The sequence below is a fragment of the Monodelphis domestica genome, chromosome 6, assembly GCF_027887165.1.
Source record: "Monodelphis domestica isolate mMonDom1 chromosome 6, mMonDom1.pri, whole genome shotgun sequence".
NCBI classification, from domain to species: domain Eukaryota; kingdom Metazoa; phylum Chordata; class Mammalia; order Didelphimorphia; family Didelphidae; genus Monodelphis; species Monodelphis domestica.
The window spans coordinates 35,826,299-35,837,960 of record NC_077232.1 but is presented as its reverse complement, the minus strand read 5'-3'; positions in this window follow the sequence as shown (position 1 = coordinate 35,837,960).

Here is an 11,662-nt window from a genome sequence, read left to right as displayed (position 1 = left end):
GAAGTAAAAATGACTAACAATTGAATTCTAAGTGATGTGCAAACAGGATGAGGCATGTGTCATCCCCACCCTCTTATTATTGGAACCTTCCAGAAAATATTTTCAATGAGTCTTCATGAAATGAGCTCATATCCATGTACTTATATTCAATTAAAAAAAATTTATTTTACTTTATTTTATATTAATTATTTTATCCATGTACATGATAGTCTATTGATGATTAAATATGAATGAATAATAGAAGTGATTTGTCCCAGTATCATTCTATCTGACCACCATTGAAATAAATTAATCAAAATAAGATAATAATAATTATTATTATTATAGCAATAGCACCTACTTGTTAATAGTGCATTTTCCTTGCAACTATCCTGTGCAAAATGTAGTCTAAGTATTATTTATACATTTTATAGATGGAAAAAAAACTGAGGTTGCTAATCATCTGAAAAAAGAAATTTTCCAATGTATGTATTTTAGGGGCCCATATAATTAAATGATGGATTCAGAGCAATGGTGTCTGTTTATGAAATGTTTATTGTACAGTTTTAAAACATGATCAGATTTCTTAAGACAGAGTCCTCTACACTCATATGATTATTACTCTAGTTCTGGCCTTAGAATCATCCAGCAAGGGGTTCTTCACCTTTTGTATTTCATGGACTCCCTTGACATTGGTAAAGCCAAACAAAAGAATATAAAGGGTTATAATGGAAACCACTTTTATTGTAATACAGTTATCAAAACTTTTTTCAATAGTTTATGAACTCGAAGTTAGGAACTATTGTGAGGATAACCCAATTTATCTCCTAGATTTCAGTCTCCCTTTTGGATCCATTTTCCACACAAGTGCCAAAATAGTGTTTTAGGAAGTCACTCTCCCACTTAACAATTTCTTGTGGTTCTCTACTGTGCTTAAGATAAAATAAAAATGCATCTGGTTGGCTTATAAAGACATTCTGAGTTTGGGTCTTAGATGTCTTCTCCAAACTAATTTAACAAAGAGCCATTTCCCTCAATTTGGAAGTATCTGAGGCCATATTTAAACCCATGGCCTCCCATCTCCATGCCTGGCTCCCTATCCACTGATGCACCTAGCTGTCCCATATATTATTTCCTTTATTAGGTTTTCCTGCTTCTCTTCCACTCTGACTGTTGTTGTTCTATTCCTCTTGAAATTATTTGTTTTTATGTAAAATCCAGTGGAATTGTGGGAGGGGGGATGGGAAGAAGGGAGGGAAAGAACATGATTCATGTAACTAGGGGAAAATATTTTCAATTAATTAATTAAACTTTTAAAATTAAAAAAAAATTCAATGCAGCAAGAGAAAAAAAATTACTTTGTTTTTCTTTGAATATTCATTGGATTTGTTATCTGTACACATGTAAATTACCAGCTCTAGCCCCCCTATTTCCACATCTCTATCCAGTGATTCCTCCAAAAATAGGAAACTATGTTTTCTTTGTCTTAAATTTAAAAATTAGATTAAAATTAGAAATCTATTCCAGCCATTCCATTTTTATAGCTCAGGAAATGAGGAGAGATTATTTGCCTAAGATTATATAGGAGGCGATAAGCCTTGGATTCAAATTTGAGAAGGATGATTCCAAATACAGGACTCTTCTTACTATACCACCCATTCTCTCTCACCCCATGCTCTCTTCTAGGCTGTATTACACGTACTTGTATGAATTTCATTTCTCCATTAAGAAAGTGAAGAGTTTGGAATAGAAAATATCCAATGATCTTACTAGTTCCAAAAATTAGCAAATTGTATATCTCCGGAAGGAAAATCAATTCTAATAGTGTTAAGCATTATGTTAGGACCTATACAGAAACTATCTAAATGTAAATAAATTTGTCCATTTGCAAATTAGCAGACAGGAACTATGCAGAGAAAAGTTCATTTGAGCATTTAACAAATTTAAAAGCAAATCATTTTAAAATATCTTTATTAAGTTCAAAATATGAAGGCATTTTAAATGATTAAGTTAATAAAGGCATTTCACTTTTGTTCCTTAATACCATGAACTATTTCCGTTCAGTAATATAATTCCTTTTAAACTCACCATCTGTTTATTCAATAAAGGACAAATTTTTAAGTGAATTGGTCTTTGACTCCACTGTGTGCTTTTCAAAACAACGTCATCTATGTAAATTACGTGATTTAAAGCCCATGTCGCGTGTTAGCACTCACATACAACAAGAGAACTGGAAGAGTGAGGACCTACATGGCAGGTGGGTCTCCTAGGCAGGACTTCTGAAGTGTCAAAGTCAACTATCATCCAAGAGAAGAAAGTGTGGCTAAGTAGCTACTTATATTTTTGGAGGGAGCACGAAACCTGATGAGAACATGAATTTATCAAAATAGATTTGATCATAAATCAAGATGATCCCTCTAGCAAGCTTTGCTGAATTACAAGGTGATGTCCTTCTGCAAAGATATTTTGTTAAACACTTACTTACCATCTTAGAATCAATTGGCTCTGAGGCAGAAGAGCAATGAGGACTAGACAATGGGGGTTAGATGACCTTCCATTTTTAGACCTGACTCTCTACTCACTGCCCCCTGCATATGTCTTAATAGAGGCAGGACAGAGGCATGAACTTGGCTTCAGGACGATCTCAATTCAAATCTCATCTCTGATTTTTATTAGGGGGCTTGACTATGATCAAGTGACTTAATCCCTACATGGCCAATACCATATGAGTCAAAGCTCCATTGCCAACTGCCTCTGTGGATGGAGTTGTCTATGCTAGTAAAATCTTAGATATTCTGTAAGTCCAAACTAGATCTAGAGTTTTGTGTAACTCAGGGGCCATCACTTTTCAGAGGAACAAAGTGAGGTCCAGAGAATTTGACTTGGCCAAGACCACATAGAGAGAAAGACACAAAGACTGAATTTGAACCAAAGTCTTCCAACAGCAAATCCTTTCCATATTTGTGCACCAACCTTCACTTTTTATGGCCAAGAGTAGAATGTGGAAGCGCAGTCATCTGAGCTGACTGAGAGATAATAATGTCAAGTTAACAAGGATTTATTAAGAATTTAGTATGTGTCAGACACTGTGCAAATCACTAGGAATACAAATACAAGCAGGAAGAAAGATAGTCTCTGACCTCAAAGAATTTATTTTCTAATAGGAAAAGATAAAACATTAAATAAAACTGAAAATGCGGTGTGGGGAACGGGCTAGGAGGAAGAGGGACCTATAAAGATGGATGTAGAGAAAATTGTTTGTGCATCCTGGAGAGGAATGACCTTGGTGTTTTCCTAAAAATGGAGGTTTGAGAAGGAATTAATCAATCAGTAGGAGGCTCCACACGGGTAGAGGGTGCTTCCAGTTTGAGAATTCCAAGGTTGGAGTGAACTTCCAGAATACAGGGGTTTTCGTTGTTGTTATTGTTGTTTAACTGATCTAAACTTAGAGGGACTAGACATTTCCATTATTCTTCAGTTCCAAGAAAAGTGGGTAAAGCATATGGTTTGCTGCACTCTGTGGTGATATCAATGAATAATAGTTCTTTTAAATGATTTTTGAAGTCTCTGAGCAAAGAGGTTTATTTGGCATGGTGGAGAAAGTCCTGTGGAGTTATGTTGGCAGGGCAACTTATCGAAGAAGGAAATGTATAAGTGGCTTTGAGTTTACAAGTGATTTTGATTCATGAGAAACATTTTGTTGCCTGAACTACAGGAAGCATTTTGAGGGTTTCTGGATCGGGAAAAGGACCAGATCAAGTTAAAGGAAGTTCTGATTGCTTCTGTAACTGTCAAGAGATCTGGAGATTTCCATTTGCTTATTGAACTGACACTAGGATTCAACATTTCAGAGTGGGGATGGAGACCCAATCAAAGGAAAATTTGACCAACATTAAACCCAAAAATTCAAAACAGATAAGTGGGCAACCATGGGTAAAAAAGAAAATGGCTCATTGAAGCCAGTCAAGCCAAAGAATGAACCTGGGACATGGTTGTTGCTAGTACCAGGTAAATGACACAGTTCATGTTACAGTGAAAATAAATTTGATCCTGAAGATTAATATTCATATTTGATAGGCTTATTGATCATAAAATGTTTGCTTTATACCAACTCTCCATGGTAGTATCATCTCCATTTAATAGAGGATGAGACTGAGGTTCTGTGAGATTATATGACTTACGAAAGGTTGTGTAAAAATGGAGATTTTGAACCCTAGACTTCAATCCCCAGAAGTCCTTGGTATTTCCCAGAATTCCCTACAATCTTACCTGAGTCATCACATTCGCAAGATCACAATTGGTATTTAACTGGCAGTAACACCTCCCATGCTCTCTCTCTGCCATTGCAATGATGTAGTAAATTTAGTGATAAACTAAGTGTGGGGATTTTGAATGGGCTAACCAGCATGTGAAACCAACAAGAAGGTTCAACGGCTGAGATGGTGATGCAGCAAGGCACTGTGGAGTGCTTAGGGCATGTTGGAGCACAAAAGACAACACAGCCATCCAATGCAGCTGAGGAAGTCTCCAGGTGTAACGATTTTTCGTGCCACTGGACCCAGGCTTCCAACGCCGAGAGAGTGGGACTATCTCTGTGCATCGGCTTTTCCACTTAAATCTCCTTCATGCACAAGTGTTTTTGTGCACAAAAATGCACAAAGACAATCATCCTCGGTTACCAAGAGACTACTCACTACTAATTAGCCATGGGCATGTGTGTGTGTTGTTTTTTTTTTTTATTTTGTATCCTTGATTTCCAATAATCCTTAATAAACCTCATAAAATATAATACTTTTATTAGTAGAGATATAATTTATTTTTTTACAGTTGTATGGCTTTAAGTAGTACTACCATTATTATCTCTACTTCTATGACTGCTATTATTACTACACCTTCTCTTCCTAATAATAATAATAATGGCTTTTCTGGTCTCAAGCACTTCTTAGCTGTGTGACTCTAGGCAAGTCACTGAACCCCTCTGGCTAACCCTTATCCCCCTTCTGCCTTGGCACTAATACATAGTATTCATACTAGAAAGGAAGTTATGAGTTAAAAATAACTAAAAATAATAATAAGCTTGCTTTTATATGGCATTTTAAGTTTTAAAATGTACTTTTCCGTAATATCTCATTTGATCTTCACAACAACCTTGAGGTAGGTAATAATTTATTCCTTTTCAACAGATAGAGAAATAGTGAGTTCAAGAAGCTAAATGACTCCCACAGAGTCAATAATTTGTTCAACAAGAATTTATAAAGTGCTTGCTATTTGCCAGGGACTCTGTTAAACCCTGGGGATCCAAAGACAAAAGTGAAACATTCTCTGTGTTTGTGAAGCTCATGTTCTTTTGAGGAGGTTACACAGATAGATAATAAGTATCTGAGGTGGGATTCAAACATAGATATTCCTGAGTGTGAGGCCAAAGCCCCTGCCCCTACAGACATGCCTGATGATCTCTCAAAGACTTTCACATGAAATATCATCTACGAGGAGAACCCAAAAGGACAAATCTGACTCATATTTTTTTGAATATTTTCTGCATCTTATTACGGAAATGTTTCCATCCTTTATTTCTTTTGTCCTTTGTTTTTATAGAAATACCTGTTTGTTCAAAGTACTTCTGCTATGGAAACATTAAATAAGGTCTTATATTTTGGAAGGTGTTTTTATCATTTCTTTTTAGTTACGTCTCCTGATTACTTTTAGTGTTTTGTAACTTACCCTTTCAAGATTTGAAATTATACTTGTGGCTCAGTGCTGTCTAAAATACAACACTGCTCCCCTCTCACCTTGTATTTCATTCAATAAAATACATATAAACAGAGTGATTCATGATTGGGGAGCAGCTAGATTGCACAGCAGATAGAGCCTGGGACTTGGAATCTGGAAGATGTGAGTCTGAATTTGTCCTTAGACACTAGGTATAAGACAGTGAGAAAGTCACTTCTCCTCTCTGGGCTTGTTTTCTCTTCTATAAAACAGAGAGTATCTGCCTCCCAAGGATTGTTATGAGAATCAAATGAGATGATAACTATTTATTAGTATTATTGTTGTTATTATTGCTATGATGATGATGATGATGGTGATGATGATTGATGATGATGACAGGATTATAACTTCAAGCTAGAACAGTGTTTAGGGATTTTTGTTTTGGTCAGTTCCTTCATTTTATTGGTGAGGAAACAGACATCCAGGGAAGTGGAATATCAAATGACTTGCAGCCTCCCAGGAAGTGGTTGGTGCAACCAGGGTTTGAACAAAGGTCTGTTGAGTCTACATCTGGCACTCTTCCACATGAAGCTGATTTTACATCATGAAGTAGAGGAGAGAAATAACATTGGAAAAGGAGACAAGGAAATATGAGTGATGGATAGGAAACAGATGGACAGCCCCAGTTTTGCCCTGCTCCCTATAGAATGATAAAAGATGCAGAGAAAGACCTCCAGTGTGTTGGTGTGACTTTCAAAGAAATAACTTGAGAGTTAGAGGACCATGAGCTAGAAAGAATGCCAGGAATCAATCACCAAGGCCACCCACGTCTCTCATTCAACATGGGCAACAGTGGCAAACATTGAGAAAGCATGGACGGGTGATGACCTCACCGTTGGGGAGAGGATCACCATCGATGCTATTACAGATCCATTGAAAAACTGAACAAAAGAAAAGCTAGCTACTGTCATTGTGTAACCTCCTAGGAAGCTAGTCTGAGTACTGTTGGTGTATAGGAGACTGATGGGAAAACAATGAATCGTGTGATGCTAATACTAAATTCCTCTCTGGCTTATATATTAAATACCAGCCAAACTTATGAATTCAGGCCAGTGGAGAATTCAACAGAGAACTACTTAAACAAGTTAGCATGACTACAGAAAAACAACATAATTAAGGGCATGCTTTGCTGAAAATGAGCAAGACTAATGTTTCTAGCTCAACAGGAAGTTGCATGTTTAGTTTAATAACAATAGCATTTATGAAATACTTTAAAATCCATAAAGAATTTAAAATATGTTATTCTCAAAAATATCCTATATTAGTCTCCAAAACAAAAAAAAAATGTGTTTTGAATATTCAAAAGATTGTAGTTATGTACAACTTCACCTTAAGACATTCTAATAAACGCAGAAGAAAAACAACTGCCTGATCACAAGGATCACGATGAGGGTATGATTGAGGATGTAGACTCTAAACAATCACCCTGGTGCAAATATTAATAAAATGGAAATAGATTTTGATCAATGACACATGTAAAACCCAGTGGAACTGCGCATCGGCTACAGGATGGGGTGGGAGGAAAGGAAGGAAAGAACATGAATCATGGAACCATGGAAAGATATTCTAAATTAATTAATTAATTAAAATTTTTCTAATTGAAAAAAATACATTCTAATTGTTTTTCAATCCAAAAAGCATTTTAAGCACCCATTGTGGGCAAGGCACCATGATGGATCCTAGAAATATAAAGGCAAAATGCAGAAAACTCCCTGAGCTCACAGATCTTATATTGCCCTGGGTAGAGAAATTTTTGTTTAACTAATTCATTTAGAATATTTTTCCATGGTTCCATGATTTATGTTCTTTCCTTCCTTTCCTCCTACCCCCTCCTGTAGCCTAAAACCCACTGGGTTTTACATGTCAACAAGTTGACAGAGGAGTGGGTAAATCTTAATTTTGGGAACAGGTGATAGGACAAATATCTAAGAGAATCAGGAAGATCTTCAAGAGGTGACCCATGAAGTAAATCCTAAAGGAAACTAAGGATAGTATGAGGAGAGATGCAGAGGTAGGAAATTCTGGCATATGAGACGATGTGCTAATCAGATTCTTCTGCCATGTCATAGATACAGGTCTTCTCTCTCAGAGTGCTTTCTACTGACACTCTATTCATCTTGTATGGATGTTATTATTCTATCAGAATGTGAACTCCTTGAGGGCAGTAATCTTGAGTTTACCTTTCTTTTTTTTTTCTCTTAAGCTCAGCGCCTGGCATATAGAGTTCAATTAATAGAAGTGGCTTTCTAGAGTTTTCCAGCTAAGCTTATCCAGTGCAACAATTTGATTGAACAAAAACTGATTTAAAAAGCCCAAGATGGAGGGTAGTTGAATGGCTGAATGAATTGAAAGCCAGGGCTAAAACTGAGAGATACTGGATTCAAATCTGGTTTTAGATAATCAGTTAGTTATGTGACCCAGGGCAAGTCATTTAACCCCCCATTACCTAAACCTTACCTCTCTTCTGCTTTGGAACCAAACACACAATTAATTCTAAGAAGAAAGATAAGAATTTTAAAAAGAAAAGAAAGAAAGGAAAAGAAAAAAAGAAAAGAAAAGAAAAGGAAAGGAAAAGGAAAAGGAAAGAAAAGAAAGCAGAGGAGAGGAGAAGAAAAGAGAGGAGAGGAGAGGAGAGGAGAGGAGAGGAGAGGAGAGGAGAGGAGAGGAGAGGAGAGGAGAGGAGAGGAGAGGAGAGGAGAGGAGAGGAGAGGAGAGGAGAGGAGAGGAGAGGAGAGGAGAGGAGAGGAGAGGAGAGGAGAGGAGAGGAGAGGAGAGGAGAGGAGAGGAGAGGAGAGGAGAGGAGAGGAGAGGAGAGGAGAGGAGAGGAGAGGAGAGGAGAGGAGAGGAGAGGAGAGGAGAGGAGAGGAGAGGAGAGGAGAGGAGAGGAGAGGAGAGGAGAGGAGAGGAGAGGAGAGGAGAGGAGAGGAGAGGAGAGGAGAGGAGAGGAGAGGAGAGGAGAGGAGAGGAGAGGAGAGGAGAGGAGAGGAGAGGAGAGGAGAGGAGAGGAGAGGAGAGGAGAGGAGAGGAGAGGAGAGGAGAGGAGAGGAGAGGAGAGGAGAGGAGAGGAGAGGAGAGGAGAGGAGAGGAGAGGAGAGGAGAGGAGAGGAGAGGAGAGGAGAGGAGAGGAGAGGAGAGGAGAGGAGAGGAGAGGAGAGGAGAGGAGAGGAGAGGAGAGGAGAGGAGAGGAGAGGAGAGGAGAGGAGAGGAGAGGAGAGGAGAGGAGAGGAGAGGAGAGGAGAGGAGAGGAGAGGAGAGGAGAGGAGAGGAGAGGAGAGGAGAGGAGAGGAGAGGAGAGGAGAGGAGAGGAGAGGAGAGGAGAGGAGAGGAGAGGAGAGGAGAGGAGAGGAGAGGAGAGGAGAGGAGAGGAGAGGAGAGGAGAGGAGAGGAGAGGAGAGGAGAGGAGAGGAGAGGAGAGGAGAGGAGAGGAGAGGAGAGGAGAGGAGAGGAGAGGAGAGGAGAGGAGAGGAGAGGAGAGGAGAGGAGAGGAGAGGAGAGGAGAGGAGAGGAGAGGAGAGGAGAGGAGAGGAGAGGAGAGGAGAGGAGAGGAGAGGAGAGGAGAGGAGAGGAGAGGAGAGGAGAGGAGAGGAGAGGAGAGGAGAGGAGAGGAGAGGAGAGGAGAGGAGAGGAGAGGAGAGGAGAGGAGAGGAGAGGAGAGGAGAGGAGAGGAGAGGAGAGGAGAGGAGAGGAGAGGAGAGGAGAGGAGAGGAGAGGAGAGGAGAGGAGAGGAGAGGAGAGGAGAGGAGAGGAGAGGAGAGGAGAGGAGAGGAGAGGAGAGGAGAGGAGAGGAGAGGAGAGGAGAGGAGAGGAGAGGAGAGGAGAGGAGAGGAGAGGAGAGGAGAGGAGAGGAGAGGAGAGGAGAGGAGAGGAGAGGAGAGGAGAGGAGAGGAGAGGAGAGGAGAGGAGAGGAGAGGAGAGGAGAGGAGAGGAGAGGAGAGGAGAGGAGAGGAGAGGAGAGGAGAGGAGAGGAGAGGAGAGGAGAGGAGAGGAGAGGAGAGGAGAGGAGAGGAGAGGAGAGGAGAGGAGAGGAGAGGAGAGGAGAGGAGAGGAGAGGAGAGGAGAGGAGAGGAGAGGAGAGGAGAGGAGAGGAGAGGAGAGGAGAGGAGAGGAGAGGAGAGGAGAGGAGAGGAGAGGAGAGGAGAGGAGAGGAGAGGAGAGGAGAGGAGAGGAGAGGAGAGGAGAGGAGAGGAGAGGAGAGGAGAGGAGAGGAGAGGAGAGGAGAGGAGAGGAGAGGAGAGGAGAGGAGAGGAGAGGAGAGGAGAGGAGAGGAGAGGAGAGGAGAGGAGAGGAGAGGAGAGGAGAGGAGAGGAGAGGAGAGGAGAGGAGAGGAGAGGAGAGGAGAGGAGAGGAGAGGAGAGGAGAGGAGAGGAGAGGAGAGGAGAGGAGAGGAGAGGAGAGGAGAGGAGAGGAGAGGAGAGGAGAGGAGAGGAGAGGAGAGGAGAGGAGAGGAGAGGAGAGGAGAGGAGAGGAGAGGAGAGGAGAGGAGAGGAGAGGAGAGGAGAGGAGAGGAGAGGAGAGGAGAGGAGAGGAGAGGAGAGGAGAGGAGAGGAGAGGAGAGGAGAGGAGAGGAGAGGAGAGGAGAGGAGAGGAGAGGAGAGGAGAGGAGAGGAGAGGAGAGGAGAGGAGAGGAGAGGAGAGGAGAGGAGAGGAGAGGAGAGGAGAGGAGAGGAGAGGAGAGGAAAGGAAAGGTATATAAAAACTATAGTAGCACTAAAGACAGAAAGAAAAAATGGGAAATAGTCTTATAATTAAAACCCTTATATTCTACATAGTTAATGAAACAGATATGCAATTGAATAAATACATAAAGGATACAGCTCTAACTGGAGTAGATGAGTAAAAATTTCCAAGAGATGAAGCTTTGAAAGAAGACAAAGATTCTGAAAAAAATGATTTAAATGGAAACTATCTAAGCAATTAAGGGAGTCTGTTCAAAGGCACAGATATTGGAGAACAGCATGTGCATCAGTTTGGTTGGGAAATAAAAGAATAGATGGAAGATAGGAATATGTCATGAGAAAGGTGGGGTCAGGAGGACTTTAAAGATTTTTTTTTTATCCTAGAGGCAACAGGGAAATAATGCTGCTTTTTGAGTAGTGTAAAACTTTTGTCTGAGAAGATTATTTTGGTAGCTCTGTGCAGGATTGAAGAGAGAAGAAAAAAAAAAGCAGGGGAGTTGTATGGGATTCTAGTTCAAAGCCCAGTCTTCTCACTCAATCCAGTGTCCTGGTGAAGCTATTTCTAATACTTTATATTTTCATTTTGCAACATTACTCATTAACATATTTTATATTCGATCCTTTGGTCTGTGAGATACACGATTCAAATAGCATCATTCCTATTTTTCATAGGAACTTGAGCATAAATTACTTGCTTAAAAACAATCCTAACTAGAGGCAATTAGGTGGCTCAGTGGGTAGAGAGCCAATCCTACAGATGGGAGATTTTAGATTCAAATCTGGCCTCAGACACTTCCCAGCTGTGTGTCTCTGGGTAAGTCACTTAGTCCCAATTTCCTAAACCTTGCCACTCTTCTGCCTTGGAACCAATATGTAGTACTAATTCTAAGACAGAAAGCAAGGATTCTTTTTTTAAAAGACAGAACTAGTAAGAAGCATAATGGAACCTGGAAAACTGAGTACAATTCAGTATCTTTTCTATCATACGTTGTTGACCTTTGTGCTCTCCCTCTGACCCATAAGGTAAGAATGTATAGATTCATGCAGAATAAAATAAGAAGAAATAGAGTAAAAAATTATGCAATAGCTATAAAAATATAATTGGAGAAAATTTTTTTTAAAAAGTCAAACTCTGGGCAAGGAAAAACCAATAATATTTCCAGGGAACAATGAAATAATACTCCTTTTGTTTATCAGGGACATAAAGGAAAACCAAAGGGAAATAAGGTATACATTTA